Genomic DNA, 5411 nt, shown 5'->3' on the forward strand with positions numbered 1-5411 from the left:
GGCCGGCAGATCTGCCACCTGATCTGCGCTGACCCCCGTCCGCCCTGCGCGAAACCGGAGCCGGCCTGCCTCGTGTGCACCGCCGGGCCGACCGAGCCGACGGCCCTTCCACGCTCGGTTTTGGGACGGGTTCGGCCTGAGCGAGGCAGGGGTGTGGCAGCTCCCCGGGGCCCTCGTTGCTGTTGGATGTGGTGTACGGGCCCGAAAGGAGCTCAGGACGGGCCCCGCCTTCACTCGGGGCAATCCCTGCCCCCATGCAGGGCGCTGAGCCCCGCTTCGCAGCTCCCCAGGAAAGCGGTGGCTGTTCTCAGCGGGGTCACGCGAGGGCCGTGGGGGTGCAGGAGAGGGAGCGGGCAGGAGGGAGCTGCTTCCCCATCTGCTGTGCTCAGCGGCAGATAACGGCTCCCCTGGCCTCGCGCACGGGGCTGATAGCAGCCGAACTGAGCTTCCTGCGAGCAGAAAGCCACTTCCTGGCACGGCCCGGCCTGGTAATGGCTGAGCTCCACGTGCTGTCCGTGCAGCAGACCCTCTGCCCCTTCCCGCTCATGTGAAAATGCTCATCTCGGACACAGCATCTCCCGCTGCACGGCACAGCCTCTCTCAGCACGTTAAGCTCTCATTTCCCATGGCTATCTGAGGACGCTGTCACGCTCATCCCCAGGGACCACCCGCACGGCATGGCTGCACCGAGCCCACCCCCCTCCGGGCCGCATCCACACAGTCAGGACAAGGGGCGGCACCGGCCCCTCTGTGTGCCACGCTGCAGGTTGGGACCGGGCTCCCATCTGCCATCGGCAGCCCCTGGCTGTCCGCGACAGTTCCCTCGGCTGCACCGCCAAATTCCTGCTTGGAAATTTGCAAGCTCGGTGTTGTGCCTTTCTAATTTCCTGTCAGTTGTGTTTTGTTCTAGGGAAATCTTTTCATTCTTCTCCCAAAAATGATCAGTTGGGAGGAAAAAGCAGTGGGTACATACAGAGGACAAAAGTGGTAACGCACAGCACGGAGTGAGGTTCTGCTGCACATCAGAACAATCCCTTTCAGAGCCCCGGAGGATGCAGCTCATGCCATCCATGCACACAGGTGCTGTGAGCCCACTGCTGCACAGCCCTCAGCACCAAGCCGGACACTTCACACCAATATGGACTCTTACAACTTTTGATCAAGAAACAGTTCTTGGTAGTTCTCATCTCTGAGAAGTAGCCTTTGATTGGCTTCTATATTTAGGTTTCTCCAGGGCTTTAGGAAGTTCACTCCTCATGGTATTTAGGTGTAGGATGAAAGCAGCTTTTGCGGGGGATATGTTAAACCACAGCAGGCTCCCTCGGCTAATGCTGCAAGGAGGAAGGGCTCCTTTCCTAGAGCTTCCCTCTTCCTCCTGTCCCTCGCAAAGTGCGTGCCTCAGGCACAGGCCCTGGGGAAATGCTCGGCCAGGGAAAGCATCAGCTGCACTGCTAATAATAAACAGAACCCATTGGAGGAGTATGGCAAATCTTCCTCTTGAAGATTTTGCTCCTCTTTCTCCTGGAAAGATTTTTTCTATTTTTTTCCTGCACAGATCAGATGGGAAAACGGAGGAAAAGCAGTGGCTAAACTGCTGGTGATGTTTCTCTACGTTACGTATTTGCACGGCACGTTGTACCAAGCAGATGTTTAGCAGTCCCCTCCCTCCAGCACAACCAGCCCAGCGGATCCCCACACAGCCCAGGAGGGGCAATTCCTGTGGGAGAATCCCAGGGCAGATGGAGGAGTGGTCCCTGGGCTCCATGCTGCCCCTGGCCAAGCCCTGCAGCGCAGCATGCCCAGTGCCCACTGCCAGCCTAGCACTGCTGCCCTGCATTGTTCCTCTAAGCAGCATGGCACACAATACTTTTTCTTCCCAAGGTAAATACTTCCTTGTCAGAGGGAGCCGAGTGCATTATTTTTAGATGGCAAACAAAGCTGAGGTGTGTGCCTTTCACTGGGGACAGTGGCCTCGCAGAGCAAGCTGCTCCTCCAGCAGCCGCAGCTGAGCCATCTCTGTGAGCCCTTTGCTCTGACCTCAGCTTATTTCTCTGCCGGCTCCCAGGGCTCTGCATGAAAACACAGCTGCCTGGGAGGGGCAAGCCTGGAAATGGCAGCGGGGAGGACCCAGGTGGGGTGCAGGATCTTTGGGTGCCAAGGTGCTGCCGGTGGGATGCAGCAGGAGCAAGAGAGCAGAGGACGCTTTGCTGGATGCAGGGCAATGGAGCTGCAACCTCAAATCTGAAAATCTGAAATACTGTAGCAGGTGGGGGATGGCACGCTGCTGGACCCCGCAGTCCCACAGCCCGGCGCAGCCTGGCATGGCTCAGCATGGCCTGATGCAGCCTGCAGAGGGGTGATGGGGTGGGAGAGCCATCAGCCTCGAGGGAACAAAGCACAGGGTGCACAGAGCAGGGCTTGGCTCTGCTTCCATTGGGCTGGGTGAGGATCGGGGCAGCGCTGTGACACAACGCCCAGCACTGCCGCACAGGTGGCACCGACACTGCGGTCCAGTGGCTGCTGTCATGCTGCACTGGTTTTGACTGTTTTGAATTACGCAGAGTTTGTGTGAGTTTGGGACTTTTTTTTTTTTATTATACATCGATCTGTAACAATTGCTTAACGTCATTTGGATCTGCTTTAGGTGGTTTGGGGAGGTGTGCTGGGGCATAGGAAGAAACTGCGTTTGTAGTTAGAACACATTAAACAGCATTGGAAGAGCACATTAAGTAGCATTCTGAAACAAATCTACAGCTATATACTGAAAATTACATATTGAATATTGAAATAATATTGAAATACATTGCTGCAACACTAAGAACATGCTTAAAGGCAGCTCCTTCCTACAGCAGCTCATCGCTGCAAACAATCTTCCCAGCACTGAGGCAGGAATCTAACAAAGATCACGACCAAAGTAAAACCTTTCAGATGGAGAGGAACAGGCAAGGTCACCCTTTACCATAAGGTCACCCCTTGTTCCACGTGGGAACAGAGAACAGACCCAGCAGCACCACACAGCATCCTCATACCTGCATTAGGATATGGCTATGTCAAAATGGAACTCTGTGGGAGGAGGCAGAGCGCAGCAGTGCTCATCAGGGCAAGCAAAATTATGTAAAGTGAGTTACAAATGATGCTACAGCAAATCAAGGTCAGGCCAGGCTGGGGCCAAGCCCCAGATGATGGTGTTCTGGTGTCAGCTCATTGTTCCCCAGTGATGCAGAGGACATGGGCCACCCTAAGAACATGCTGACAGCTTGGCAGCCTCGGGGGGCTCAGCCCCCCCTCCAAGATCTGAGCCTCCTCACCAGATAAGGGCATCGAGAACCTAAGCATGCTGTGCCTTTCTTTTGTCTTTACCCCAAAAGCAGTGCCAAGCCACAGCAATTACATTGGACTCCATCACCTCCTTTAGTGACGCTGAACAAAACAAAACACGCAGCACCCACCCCCAGTGACAGTGGGCTCCTGACGTTGTCACCACACTTATTTACTCTGGGACCAGAAAGGGCAGCCATCCTGCACAGGGGCTGGGAGGGAAAGGTGACTAAACTCTGCCCAATGTCTGCACTTGGGAAAACCCCCTCTGAATGTGGCTTCTTTCCACCACAGCCACACACAGCAGCCCCCAGCTCCTCCAGGAATTCCCAAGTAACCTGGGCCAACCCAATGGATTTTTTTTGAGCTCTCAGCCAACGCTACACATTGGGAAGCCCAAGTTGAGCATGCTGGTCAGTGCTGGCTGCTCTGTGATGGCAAAGCTAATCAGAGGGCCCCTCTCTTGGGTCGGAGTGGTCCAGCAACATCCCATCGTATCTGGTCCAGCAGCCACAGCACTGTGGGTTGGGCACGTGGGTAAATCCACACAGCCACACAGCTGGGCTCCCTCGGCTGCCTGCAAGCCTCTGTCTTGCAGCAGGGATGCTGCTGGGAAGTAGAAGAAAGGGAGGGCAAACCAAATGGGGCAGGGGAGAGAGACAATTAATACAACCTGCCCTCTGCGTGAGGAATAAATTGGCAGCTGACAGGTTATAATCTGTGCAAGCGGGATCTTCACAGGAGAGGTGAAGGCTCCATTGGGGGCCAATTGGATGGTTAATTAGGAGGACAAAGCAAAGGATTTGCGAAAATGTTTATGAAACAGTGTTTTGCAAGGAAGCCTCTGAGAAATGCTCACCGATGAGGAGATGCTGTTGGTTAGGAAGGGGAAACACAAGGGTGAAATAGCAGAACCAAACACTGAGACAGAAAATAGCAATGCGAATGTCCCTGAGAGGGACAGGGGATTCCCAAGCGCGGTGCAATGGGGAAGGACCCTGTGACACCTCATTTTTCTAGAAATACACGGGCCGTGTCCTCCTCTTCCTGCCAGCCCGGTCCCCACCCCACGACCAAAAGGCAGGACAGCACAGAGCAGCCTCCGCAGGCAGCCAATGGGCGAGCCGCTCATCTTGTAGAGACAGGGCACGAGGAAAGCAATTAAACCGAAGCTTTGATTAGGACTCACAGATGACTGCTTGTGTTAGAAATGCCTGCGCCTCTCTAAGCATCTCGGCTGTGGTGAGAGCAGGCCGGGTCCCCCATCCCCTGCTTGGTGCTGCTGCTGCTGCCACAGGAGCGTGACTGATGCTCTCTGTCCCACACACAGCTCCAGAGCTCAGAGGTAGGAGCCAGTTGCTAAGAGACAGGACTGTACTTTCCAGCCCACATCCAGACCTTTGTCACCAGCTCAAGGGCTTTCTGCTGGATCACAGCTCTTGGCGCAGGTGAGCTGGTGCAGCAGACCTCCTCCTCCTGCTGCTGCATTGAGCTGCCAGCACCCCAAATGGGAATGGGCACGGCACAGCCGACCCAGGGACCAGCTGCCCTGGCTGGGTGCTGCCAGACTCCCCCTAATGCCTTCCTGCAAATGGACACCAGCACTCGCAGCAGCACCAAAACCCAGAAGAGCTCACGTGCCCCAGATGAGCGGATGACCCAGAGTTTGCGTTTAGATCACTCATCATTCAAATGCAAGCAAAACAAGGAGTCCCTACTTTTTTTTTCCTTTTTTGGGGTAGTGGTCGTTGGTTGGAATTTACTCTTTAGCCCAGAGGCAACCACAGCCCAGACCAGTGGCCACATTTAGCAAACAGAACACCCAACCTGCCCCATCTTTCCCATTGTAACCTCTCTCATAGCAAGGAGAGGGTTTGAGATTGAAAAAGAATTGCGTCCTGGGCTGCCAAGCTGAAACAGAGCAAGGGCAAAGGGAAAATCATTTACACAGCATCTCTGGTACAGACCCTGTGTCACTTTGGTACAACATAACCAGCCTGTCCTAACTTCTAATGGCTGCTGCCTTAATCTGAGACATGCAGAGAGAAACGACTACTCCAAACCTCGGCTATTACTGCCTGCTCCCATATACA

This window comes from Meleagris gallopavo, chromosome 22, assembly GCF_000146605.3.
Source record: "Meleagris gallopavo isolate NT-WF06-2002-E0010 breed Aviagen turkey brand Nicholas breeding stock chromosome 22, Turkey_5.1, whole genome shotgun sequence".
NCBI classification, from domain to species: Eukaryota; Metazoa; Chordata; class Aves; order Galliformes; family Phasianidae; genus Meleagris; species Meleagris gallopavo.